At 44.5% G+C, this 13,217-nt stretch overlaps 1 long non-coding RNA gene across 2 annotated transcripts; it reads right to left on the bottom strand.

Annotated features, from left to right (window-relative positions):
• Positions 1–2,934: 2,934 nt before the first annotated feature.
• LOC149335510 (uncharacterized) lies at positions 2,935–12,890 on the bottom strand. 2 transcript variants are annotated; one of them, XR_016284488.1, is made up of 4 exons: positions 12,752–12,872; positions 11,940–12,039; positions 10,329–10,383; positions 2,935–3,232 (listed from the first exon to the last, which is right to left on the bottom strand). It is a non-coding gene; the product is annotated as an uncharacterized LOC149335510 (long non-coding RNA). The 2 variants fall into 2 exon arrangements; XR_016284487.1 differs by lacking the exon at positions 11,940–12,039 and having other exon boundaries at positions 12,752–12,890.
• Between the last annotated feature and the right edge of the window lie 327 nt (positions 12,891–13,217).

Raw genomic sequence — 13,217 nt, 5'->3', positions numbered from 1 at the left:
GATTAAAATGGGTCGACACTGCCTTCTGTTCATTCCATGTTGTGTCAGCCAGGTGCCCGTTTAATCTGGCACTCATTGTTTGCCCGGTTTCTCCGATATATTGTTTCTGGCAGAAGGAGCACTGGAGCATGTAGATAATATTGGACGATGTGCAGTCAAAACTGGTCTTTATATCGAACTGAAATCGCTTGCCGTACTTTTAACCGTAGTGTCCCTTTGTAAATGCTTGCATGTCTTGCATCTAGGTCGAGAGCATGAAGTTACTGTCGGTGGTAATTTCTTACCGAGCCTAGCATGCACCAGGATGTCCTTCAGGTTTGTGTTGCATCTGTATGTTACCCTTGGTGCGTCGGGAAATATTTTCTTGAGACGGTCGTTACCAGTTAAAATGGGGTGGTATTTCCGCAGGATATTGTTTGTTTGGAAGCGCGTTTGAGTATTTCGTTATAAGTGCAGGAGGTCGTTGATTGTTAGCTTTTGTTCGTTTTTTAAGAACTACATCTCGTCTCAAAGTGGTTACTCGTTGGAACGCATTATTAAGGATTGTCTATGGATGGTTTCTGGTGATTAGTGTGTTTTTTAGCGAGTGGAGGTGTTTCAGGTAGTCGTCGTCGTCGCTACATATTCTTCTTAGTCTTGTTGCCTGTCCTACGAATATACCTTGTTTGCAGTGTCTTGGATGATGGCTAGTGAAATCTAAGTATTGCTGTCGGTCAGTAGGCTTCCTGTAAAGTGTGGTTTTGAGCTTGCTATTTTCTAAATGGACAGTGGTGTCAAGGAAATTGACTTGCGTTTTCGAGGAGTTAAAGGTGAATTTAATACTGGAGTGACATGAATTGAAATGTGTGACGAATGCCTTCAGGGTCTCAGCCCCATGTTCCCATATCATAAAAATGTCGTCTATGTAACGCAGGTATATAAGTGGTTTTTTTAGAAATAAATTTATAAGTTAAGATTCTATAGTAGCCCCATAAAAATGTTCGCGTATGTGGGTGCGAAGGGAGTGCCCATGCTTGTTCCAAATATTTGAAGGTAGTAAGAAGAATCGAATTCAAAGTAGTTGAGTGTTAGTACCAATTCAAGTAGCGTGAGGTACACTTCAGTTTCGTGCGGGTGAGGACTTTAAGTTAGAATTTTGGAGAGTGCGTCGATACCTTCATTTATGGGAATATTTGTGTACAAAGCGGCGACGTCCAGTGTGACAAGTATGCTATCTGCTGGGATAATGGAAGCGTCATTCAGAGACTCTATTATGCGGAGAAAGTGCGAAAGGAACGTTGACACGCTGCTTCCTAACGCAGCATGTACCGTAAATTATCTCCGGATGGGATTGTTTACTGGGAACTCCACTTTCAGAAAAGAGCGAGTATGACGGTTCCGGGCTTATACTACACGCAGGTAGTCCAGCTGCATTCTAACCTTTTTTTAGTTTATTCTGATAGCATCAGAAGCCTCAAGTGGAGAAATGTGTAGTGGTCATAAAATTCCTCCATAGGAGGGAGGAAAGCCACGTCACCAGACGTCAGCAGTCCCATGAGAAGTGACATCAGCAAACGGGAGAATTTCATTTAGATGTAGGCAAGTGACGTGACCAAACTGGAAATAACAACATTTCCGGTAAAGGCATCAACGTCTGCTAATGCTACTGCATTGGCAAACCAAAATAGAATTAAGTGTTTCTGTGAATTTCGTAGTTTAACTCTCGGCAAAATCGTGTCCTGTCAAGTGGCATGCAGTGTTTTTCATACTGTTGTCATAGTGACCAGTTTTTCAAGCACCTGTGGATGAAATTATCGGGATCAGTGGGTCAAATACTTGCGGACGAAATTATGTGAGCAGCTTCTGAGTAGCCACATGCTAAACGAGGGTTCGTGCTGGTGAGGGTTTCCCATAGCGATGTTCCCTGCAGCCACGGCACTGATCGCCTGCAGGTGCGCTCGTTATCTCGCTAGGGGTTACAACGCACCATAAATCGCATAGCACAAAAAAGGGTCGTATCCTATGTAATCACGAACGGCTTCACGAACCACGTGATACCCGTTAGAGTGAACTAGTATTCTCTAAGGGTTTGCGTATCTGAGTTCGGATAATCGGGGTACCTCCTATATCGGTGGACAATAATGTTTCTTCCCCCCCTCTCTCTCTCTGGGGTAAGTGCTGCCATCACTGGCGGAAGGTACGAGTCAAGTATTAGCTTAGAATCATTGACTAGCGATACGAGGCTTCTCTCTAACTCTGTGTTCAACTGTGTTCAATATGTGCTGTCAAAAATTCAATTTTCTCTGCCCTCTACCTGGCTTTGACCAATTTCAGGCACTTGATATGTGGCAAAGCATCATCGCTCGAATATTCCGTCTTTCGACATCTACGACGTCTCCCAGTTGGCCTGAAACCACATTTCAAACTATCAGATGCACTAGTAGGCATCAAATGGTTCAGTACCACTCGTAAAGATGCATTGTCCCCCACCCCTTGCTTCGAACTTGAAAGTTTTGAGTTTTCAATATTTACAAAGGGTTGTTATGAACTATGCATCTGTTGAAATGGCAATTAAAAATATTAAATGCGAATCTATTCAGGAGCAAGTATCGTAGCCATTTGACCATGATTATATGAAGTCTAGATGGAGGGAGGAAGGGGGTGGGGCACGTGTGCTATAGGTTGTATGAACTTGAAGTGGAGTGAGCCACATTGGTAGTAGAACACCTTAGAGAAGGTAGTAAACGAACGCTTAATACCTACCATCAGCAGCGAAGGTAGAGGAAACTAGCTCATATTCAGCCATACTTACAAAGGTCACACAATAACACCCGGTAGCTTAAGGAACAAACTAAACCTCAAACAACTTGAAGATGCGCAGAAAGGTAATTAAGGGGAACCTTGTTACAAGTGAACTTTGTATCACGTTCCACACATGCTGTATGAAACTCATCATTCTCATCATTAAGTCCAATTTATTTTCCTCGCTTCAGATCAACGCCCTACAGGAAGCTACTTTATTCGTAGCTTTGTACAACGCAATTTCCCGCGGCCGGTCACTTCCTGTCAAAAAAATCTCTGTTGACAGCGCGACCAAAAACATTTTTAAAACTGCCAAAAATATTTCCCGCAAGGTGGACACCAACTTGCGCCGCTTCAGCTCCTGTTTTGACTGCATCGTCCACGACTCCTCTTCCTTGCTCGTCGGAAGCCCCCGCTACTGCAAGGACGTCAGCACAGCACCGCAGACCTTCTGCGTGGATTCACAAATTGTCAGTTCCTTTCACTGAGTGGGATGCAAATATTGGAATCCCTGCTGCAGGAGTTGTGACCCCAAATGGCTCTCGCCTAACTCCGCAGGGACACTGACCATGACTGTGAGGGGAGTAAATTGTGAAAAAAAAAAACAGTTTTGAGAACAGAGTGCGTCTTTGCGCGACGCGCTTCCTCGTGAATTCTTTCTTTTTTTTGCCCCGGATATACATGTATACCCGAATAGTTCATCAAACAGTGGTGAGTGAAGCAACTTTGTCTAAAGTACAATTGTGTTAAGGCTATTTGCTTGTATACTAGCTCGTTTTCGGCCGCTGAATAGTAACAAATACAAATACAAATACCTTTATTTAAACATCAGGGATTTTAGGGGGTACACCCAAAAAGCCTATGACTGGCTTCAAAAAGAGGGGCGCACCCCGGTACATAAAACCCGGCAGCAACAGAACATGGACAGAACAATAAAAAAGACTACAGTGCATAGGTAAATATCATTCAATAAAGATTAGTGAACATCCTCTTGAAATTATAGATAGTTGAAGTCGGCAAGATTAACACGCAACGCTCAAAGACACAAAAAATAAACTAAGGATAACAATCACAAAAGAAAACGGGATAAAGGAGGAAAAAACTTGCAGTAAGAAAAAAACCGTACCGTTAGGTCCTCAGGGCTCATTGCGCCGATTAAGAAGAATTGGAATTATATGTCGCAGCATTTGACAACCATAATTAGTACGGAAGGATGGCACATACCAGACGTCATTGTTACGCGTCAGGTAGTAATTAGCTGTGGGCCGTAAGTTAGCTGTGATATCAAAGAATGCGTCTTGATTTTTCCGTTTTCTTTCATATCGTTTACTTAGCAATAGATTATATAGGTCGTTAATAGGAGTTACTTTTAACGATGCAAAAAGAGGTTGAGTGTGAGCAGTAAACGGGGCATTTGCAATGATACGAATGACCTTTTTCTGTATTTTCTGTAGCCTATATGTATTTGACCATGTTGTTGTACCCCACACCAGATGACAATATTAAAGGTTAGATAGAAATAGTGCATTATAAACTAACAGTCTGACACTCAGAGGTAGTAAAGAGCGGACTTTGTATAACATGCCTGTGCATTTTGCAAGTTTCTTAACCAGATTGTCGATGTGTATGTCCCATGAAAGATTGCACTGCAGTGTCACACCTAGACACTTTACTGACGGCGCTATTTCAATGTTTTGAGAACCAAGCGTTAGTGCAGGTAAATGTTCTAGTGGTTTGTTCTTAGGTCTAAAAAGTACAGCTTTAGTTTTGGTAGCGTTAATTTTCAACAAAGATTCAGTACTCCATTCGACCAGTTTGCGCAAAGTTTCATTAGCGTTTAATGTCAATTCACTAAGTGTTTTAGCCCTAAAAAATATGCTGACATCATCTGCATACATTATATATTTAGCGCTGTTGTCAATGTTCACAATGTCGTTAATGTAGATGTAACGAGACATATGTTAAGAAGAAACTAAAAGAGCGTAGTAAACTTTCTTTTGGACGTAGTGTTTTATCAGAAAAAAAAAAGCCAAAGACGTAGGCGTGCTAGTCTAGGGCACTACATTGCTGTACTGGCAAGTCAATGCAGCTAAATAGGCCGTCTCTTAGGGTAATAGTGCTAGTAGTGCCCTTGTAGCTTTCTTGCCGGTGCCACTGCACTGTAGCGCAAATATTGTCTGCACGCTCGCCTTAAAAGTTTGCTTGCTCCGCAGCAGAGATCAGCGCTCGACTGCTCTATAGACAGGCCTCCTCAGTATAGCACAAGAGCCCGACCTCCATCGATACCCAGAACATTAATACAACGTTCTGAAGAGTGCGCTGTCATGGAATTGACCTGCACCTACCATCCCGATTGTTCAGCAAGAGGACACGTTAGTTTGTGGTCATGACATACGGCGGGGACGCTGATGTGTTTTCTTGGGCTTGAGTTGGTCATGCAGGTTAGGTTTTACAAAAAGAAAAACTTAGGTGCTCCTTCAACTCCGTCCAATAGGCCTAGTTCTTTGGGCATCCGCCTCACGTGAATGCGGTGTTGGGTTCGATCATTCGTGCTGTCGCCTATGTGCCATGAAATCCAACACAACACACATTCGTGCTGTGGAGAGCGCAACGCTTTTTCCTTCCAAGCTTCCCTCATCTAGAGTTCGGCTTTACAGAACATAATTGCTTTGGTCAAAGTCCCGTCGCCTCTCCCTTAGTTGCCTCTCACTTGCTAAAGTTGTATGCGGTTTCTTTTTAACACGTTGGAGCGAGATATTTTCTGCATGTTTGAATTTTGAAATTTTGAGCGCTGCCAGTTGTGAAAAGGGGCGCAAAGTAATAGCCTTGTAAAACGGTCATTTCGAAGGCCCTCGAAACGATAGTTTGCCAACCGAAAGGCCAGTTTAGTGCTGCTCCGCAGGCAGCCGGTCATCGAGTTAACAGAGCAGCGCCGGACACTGTCGAATATTTCAAGGGACTCCGAGCGGCGGTTGCTTGCACTATCGATCGCGGAATCCTCCCAGCGACTCGCTGGGGAATACAATAAGAACAGTACTATATCTGAAAACTATGAAAGTTTAAAGTACACAACTAATTTTCGAGAAACAAAGGCTGCCCAGGCTACAAAATGCTGCAGCATGCATAATATCATTGCTGACAGTGACACAAAAACAACCATGACCAACTTGCTCAAAAGTGAGGTTATTACAGACAACGAAGTTCTGTTAAACAGTTATTAACATGACTGTAATTAAAAACATACTGTTTTTATTACCTTTTCTGGGTAAATTTGTTATTTCATTCATAAAAAAGGGAAAAAATTATTGGCGCTGACGTTGGCGCCAGAACATGTTTGTATAAGATGCCGGAATTCGATGACGGTGATCGAGATTGCTGTATAGCAGAGGCACAATTGCTTCGAGTTGGATGGTGATTCAGTATTTGGAAAGCTTTCAACTCAATCGCCTTTGCAAGTGCCCGTGTGACAGCAGTATTATTCATGTTTTAAAGTGTTGAAATTGCCTGTTACAACGTAGCAGGTCCCACCACATTCTCAGTATTGTAATTTTTTCTTCATGTCTCGAGCAGCGTCATCACTGTACGATGGGAGCTGGCGAGGAAGACGAAACGACAGGAGCCGCGTGTCAGAATGGCTTGGGCTACGGGTCGGCTTGAAAAGATCAGAAGAACAGTGTATATTTTTTTGCTTAATCCAGCAGACGACTGGTTCGGCAGGTTTCGGACTGGCTGGATCACCATTATCACAATTTTTTCCGAAAAGGCTTCTCTACCGTCGTCCTTCTAGCCTTGTTCATTAACGCCATAATCTTTAGTATTCATTTCAGCTCCAGTTAATGCCTGCTTTCACACTTTTCTAACGCATTTCACACAGCTCTTCCCAAAGAGATTTTTTCTTGAACTCTCAGGGCTGGGTCTTGAGTGTTTTGTTTTTGTTTTTTCTTAGGGATTGGATTTCTTCTGATTCCATGTGTTCATTGCTTTTTTGAAGCTGGGTAACCGCAGGCCACCGTCCTAGGGCACCCCGTCTTCCTTACTTGTATAAATGTCTTACCAGCTAAGAAATGTTCTAACGTACGCATGTTCGTTGACTATTGCGTAAAGTATCGACCTATTAGCAACTCCAGTGACCTCTAGCTCTTTAAATTTTTTACTAAGCCCGTATTAACATGAAGGGGAAGAAAACAACTCCTACTAAGCTTCTTTCGATGTCACTCACAACCATCTTTAACGTTCTTTACCTTCAAATGTGATATCGCCACTAAATGTGTACTGCGACAACATAAGTACTTAGCTTTCATTTCAATAATCATCCAAACTGATAATTTCAAATGGCGCATAACGCAGACCATTTCCCACAGCCGCCCCTCTACAAAAAGTTGTCGCAGATGAGACAAGCATATTTGTCGATAGATGCAAGGTGAGAAACTAGTGGAAGCGGTCAGTATGCAGCCAATAAATACCCACGTCCATCTTCCACCTATTCTCTCCCTAATGCGGCTGCTGAGGAGCTTGGCAACATGATCATAGCAATTAATGTATGATTGGCCATGTACGTTGTCTCTGTATTCAGGGCTTCTTTAACCGTAAAGGCTACAGGTGGACAACTAAATGGGGTACGTGGTACCTTTGTATTGGAAGGCAGCACTTCTACTTGGCTAGTGGAAACGTTGGCACCGGAATAAAGCTCGGCTAGCCTTCTTTTAAGCGTCTCGTGGTTTATTCGTCTTAAGCTAATTTATATGCGTGTCTTATATGGTTCTGTTACTTGCATGAGCCCTACTTTAGGCTAGCAGAGTTAGGAATTTGTTTCGGTGCTTAGTAGATATGTTGTGGTGTCCTAGTATTTTTCGTGCAGTTCGATCTCGGTGCCCTCTCCGCAGGGCTTAATTCTGGGAGAAGGAAAAAGTTTTTTTACCCACTTCTCCGCACCCGGTACATTGTTCGCGCCCAGCACATAAATAGCTTTGGAAGTTTTTTTTTTTTAATGCAATGTTGATTGCCTCAGGGCATAAAACGTTAATTATGTAATGATAAATGAGGATGCCTAAATAAATGAGTAAAGCTTCGCTGATCTAATGAAATCGAGCAGTGAACGATGATGATGTCCTTGTGTCCAAGCGGTGTATGAAGCACTATTACCGGGCGAAAGACCCGCTGCCGCCAGGTGCCGAATTCTTGTCGGCTTCAACGCCGGGCAAACCCACAGCAGGTGGTGAATATCGGCCTCAAGATTTCGGTTCTTGCAGACTGGACACCCGGGGCGGGAAAATACACCTTCGAATTGCGGCCACTTTCGTGTAACGGCCGGAGTTAGAGCAACCCCGACCCGGATCCTCCGAAGCGCAACCTCCTCTGCACGGGTAAGACCACGGGTGAGGGTTACCGCACACGGAGGGATTAGAGCGCGTGTGCGGCGCCGGAGGTGTTCCTTTTTTGTTAAAAGGAGAGTGGTGGAATCCAGTGCTATAGGATTCGAGGCGAAGACGAAGTTGGGGTCACAAGGTGGGAAGCAGAATCCGCACTGCTTTGCGAACTCAGGAGTTCTCGTGGGACCCACTGAATTCGGATTGGCTGCGGGATGCGTGCTGCAAGACAATGGATGTCCTGACAAATGTCTGGGGTGCGGCTGACGCGTCGTAGTAGGCGTATGACTTGAAGAGCGTCGGTGCGGATGACAATGCGAGCCGTAGGTAGTAGGGGAACGGCGGCCACTGAGCAAAGTGCCTCTTGAACGGCAAGCATATCCGCACAGAAGGAGGAAGGAGGTTCTGGGAAGCGAAACCTGGACGTTTTGTTGGGGGCAGGATTGCAAGGCCAGTAAATTGCAGTTGTGGTTTCGCAAGCCTGGATGCCTGCGTCAACGTATAAAAGGATGGAGCCATGCGGCAGATGGGCGTCTTCTTGTGTAATTCGTTCGCGAAACGACGCCACCGCGAGGGTAAATAATGGCCGACGTAGATCAGTTGGTTTGTTATCGCTTAGCTGCACAAAATGCCAGGGAGGGAGAACTTGCCGAGGCGGCTCTAGAATGGAGTGCGAGGAATCATACGCCCTGAGTGCACACGTTGCGTGTGTAAGGTTAGACTTAAGCCAGCGAGCATCACGTCTTTGCTGCACCAGCTCATCTAGAGTATTCAGCCGCGCATGTTCTTGGAGCGCCACGATCGGGGTGATGCGGGGACGGCAAGTGATGACCCTCATTGCCTCTAGATTAGCGGCTTCAAGACGATCCCATTGAGCCCTTGTCCAATGCTGGAATTGGGCTTGGTACACGAGGCGCGGTTGCACAACCGCCCGCACCAACTGCCTTGCAACATGAGCAACATGCTGTATTGGGAAATACTCTAAAATAAATGCTGTGCAGTCGGCGCCTTTTCTTTGCCTCTAAAGCTGAAGTTTTCAACGTTTGAATAATGCCGCCAAGCATTGTAATGTTTATTTGCTCATCGCCACAGCTGCCGGCGCACGGCTTTCAGGACGAAGAAATAAACATGACAATGCTCTGCGGCTCTTCGTTGTAAACAGCCTTCTAGAAGAAATTCAGGAGGCTTCCCACTACGAAACAACGTTTCGGCACCTCAGGGTTGCCCACACCCTCTGCCGCATTCAATACGAATGCGACTGGCAAAAACTGTCCGCAGGCGTCGCATGGTGAGTAAAAAATTGCCGAGACTAACAGCGATGAATGATGCTACGGACCGAACCAGCAGGACTCCTGAAGTTAATTCCGCGATAAAAACGCCATTCCAGCAGATCGAGATGGACCTCCTCGGCCTCTGAGCGCCGTGGACGACCGAAAAGAAATGTGTAATGCGACGTCGCAGCAAAACCGTACCAAACGGCGCAGCAGGAGGGCGATAGCTTTTGTAGAGTGCCTTTTGCTGCGGTTGCTCTCCCGTAGTGCTCGTCACAAAAAGGGAAACCCTGTCCACGGCGGAGCTGATGCAAGGCGTCCTGCGCTAAACTCGGACAAGCATCCAGATGACGACTGCGCATTATCTGCAGACAAACGGGCTCACGGAGCGCTTGAACAATAAGATTGCAAACAAGCCTACGATGGATGTCGACGTTCATTCTTGCCTTCTTTCATTCATTCTTTGTTTTTTCTCACTATACAGAGGAAACGTAGAACGCAACATCTGCAATGTCGAAAACTGACTAGCTATGCTGCCCTTTACAAGTAGACAGCTGGCAGTCGAGCGCATGACCTGAGTTTAATTGTCCACTGAGATCGCTAACAATTACAGTATGCAGTTCGAAGTCACAGGACGAGCATAGGCCTCTACACAAATATACAAGAAGCCTCCAAGCCGACCGTAATACTTACAATGGCATCCCTGAGTAATGCGTTAAGCGGCAGACAGTTGGAAAACAGTTCAGAACATAACTCCACGTGGCTATCCGTGCTGTTGAGGTTCGATGTACCCTTTCACGATACGATGCTAAGCAGTTTTTTTTTTTTTTACGCGACCTGGAGTGTGTACGAATTCAACCTTTCCAAGCGTAGGGTCATTAACAGCAAAGAAAAGAGCATAAGGTCTCACCATACGCCATCATGGCAAACAGAAGAGCCACCGCAAAGAATCTTGCCATCTTGGTCTGTTTGAGTAAAAAAAGCAAGCATAAAATCAGCTTAGTACGATAATGAAGGATATATCTTAATCTTAGGAATTACCAGCAGATGTAGCAGCTGTACAATTGATAGCGATCGAAAGGAAACAGTTTCGAACAGAAAAAAAAGTCGAAAGTAAACACCGTACCTACCCTTCCCGGAAGCGCTAGCTGCCATATTTTCACGCACTAGAAGAATAAGCGACCAGTGTCGTTGGAAGGCACGCTCGGCCAATAAATCATGCCATTGCCATCCTTAGTGTCCTTATATATTCTTAAGCTTGCTGCCACATAATGATATTAATATTTTAAGCGTTTACAGGAGTGGAAACGAAAAAAATTCATCAAGATTTTGGGACTAGGCGTTGCTCATGCGGAAAAAGACAACATTGTGTGCAATCAGTACACTCTAAATCATAGAAAAATGAAACAGAAACACAGCACTGAATAGATGTGAAGGAAACCTCCTGGATGCAAGGATGCTCATCACATGGTCACAAGTATCTAAATTCCAAGCCCGCAACGTCTGCACCTTCCTGAAGCCCCATGTACAGTGCGCCTTCCTGACTACGCTGTGTCGTGTACATCTGAAGGAGGACAGCTACAAAGCAGAAGCCCGTCTGTTGTAGCCAGTTATGTTATCTAGATTCATCCCGGTGCAAGTGCCCTCCGGGGGTAATTTTTGGCTCTCGGGTCAAGAAATCTCGGTGCCACATGGGCAGCGCTGATTCCCTCCGAGAAAACTTGCGGCGTTCGCTTTATTATCGTTAACTTCATTATTATATCAGAGTTAGACATCAGCGCAGATAGGCGAAGACAAAAAGAAAGGTCATGCGCAGATGAGGGCTGTTTTATAAAGAAAAATGCAACAATGCAACAAATATGAAGCATTAAGAAGCATGAGGAACATGACAAAATTGAAATAGAAAAGGCGTGTCAGATACGTTAGGAAAAACAACAACAAAAAACCTTAAACATTCCCCGGAGAGATGAGATATTTGTTGCAAGATGCCCTAGCATTCTTTTTTTTTACTAAGAGATTTAACGACCGCTGAGTCCGCTAACACGACGTTGGCTATAAGACTAGCTTGCATAACTTCCCGCGTGCGCCTCTCGTGTTCCTTTTCCACACCACAGTTACGTGGAAAAGTAGGCGGCATTCGCACCTACCCACTGTTCATATAAGTGAACGCTGTCTGCTCTCATTTTATATTTCACTACGACGGAAGATAAACTGTACATGAACCTCCCTTTCGTCTATCAGGGTCACCGTGAGCTCCTCGAAGCATTCAGTATACTAGTATATTTGTATGGGCTGCTAACTCACTGAGTACAGTGGCTGGATACTATCGCAGTTGCTTGACGATGCGAACAAATACTACGCCTGCGCCTTTCTTGTTTTTGCTTATTGTGGTGATCCCTTTAATTTTCAGTAGTAATATCGACTCCTGCCGTCGCTCCCACTTGTGCTTTTCACGCTCCAACGCCCAGAATACACAACCCTAAACGACGAAACATCCGGTAAGTGCTGGCGGCCCGCTTGCCTTTTGCGCGGGTACTGGTTCTTGAGAGGCGTTTTATCAAGTCGCTGGTAAGCTGCGTGAGGCCCGCTTCGCCGTTATAAAACACCAGAAATGCAGACGTCTAAAAAAAACGTAAACAGATTATCAAGAATGGGTAAATTCCACCTTAAGTATCTAACCTTTCTACTTACATTTTTAAAGGCTTTCGCGCAGTATTACTGTAGCTATACAGTGCTAACACTCCTTGTACAAGTGGCATAAAACCTCTAGCAGCAGAAAACCGAAGCCACGATACAGGGCCACAGCCGAAGCTTTTTATACAAAAAAAAAAGATCACTGAGCATTTTTAGGCTTCTCATTCTCAGCTGGATTTAAAGACACTTTAACCAAAGGCTCATTAACTGTTGGATTCAGTATATAACCTTGCTTGGAGTAAAATGAAATGCTTCAACAACACTAATGATATTGCAAGTATAACTTTACACCTTTCACTTACGGCATCAATGTTAAGGCTGTGACGGTAAAAATGCCTTATAAAAATGATGTATATATAGTCTATAGACTTCTTGTAGATTTCATTTCCTTCCTATACATATTTCTTTTATCTATTCATAGTATATAGACTGTCTGAACACAAAACTCTACTAAAACTGTATGGCCATAAATCTATAGATTGTCATGGACTGTCTATAGCATTTGTATCGCCTATAGACTGCTCTCTAGGATCTGTCCATAACCAGTCTAAAGCCTTTATAGACAGAAGTCTATCGACTGTCTATAGACTGTAAAAAAATTTGTAAGGGATTTCTCTAGATTGCAAAGCAAAGCCGTACCTGCAAAGTTCCTGGCCCAAAAGCGTTCGGTTCACTCTAGTTCGGGGATAAACATATACTGCGCAGCTTTAAAACCTTTCCTTTCTCTAATGGCGGCAGCGTGCCACAAGCTCTGGCAGAGACATTTGTCATTTGTATGCCTTTATTTCTTGCGGATTACTGGAAAATGAGCCAGCTGACGCACTCTGAACAGAACGCAGAGAGCTGGCAGATCGCCAAGCAGCCACCTGGCTGCGTTTGCAGCGCGGGCTCGCGCGCAGACACATTTGCCAATAGCAAAAATAGCAAAAATAACACACACACACACACACACACACACACACACACACACACACACACACACACACACACACACACACACACACACACACACACACACACACACACACACACACACACACACACACACACACACACACACACACACACACACACACACACAAATATGCCGCAGTCACCTGTCCAG

The sequence above is a fragment of the Amblyomma mixtum genome, chromosome 7 (assembly GCF_055824585.1).
Source record: "Amblyomma mixtum isolate Tamu chromosome 7, ASM5582458v1, whole genome shotgun sequence".
Classification (NCBI taxonomy): Eukaryota; Metazoa; Arthropoda; class Arachnida; order Ixodida; family Ixodidae; genus Amblyomma; species Amblyomma mixtum.
The sequence above is the reverse complement of the archived record's forward strand: the minus strand, read 5'-3'. Positions and strand labels throughout refer to the sequence as shown.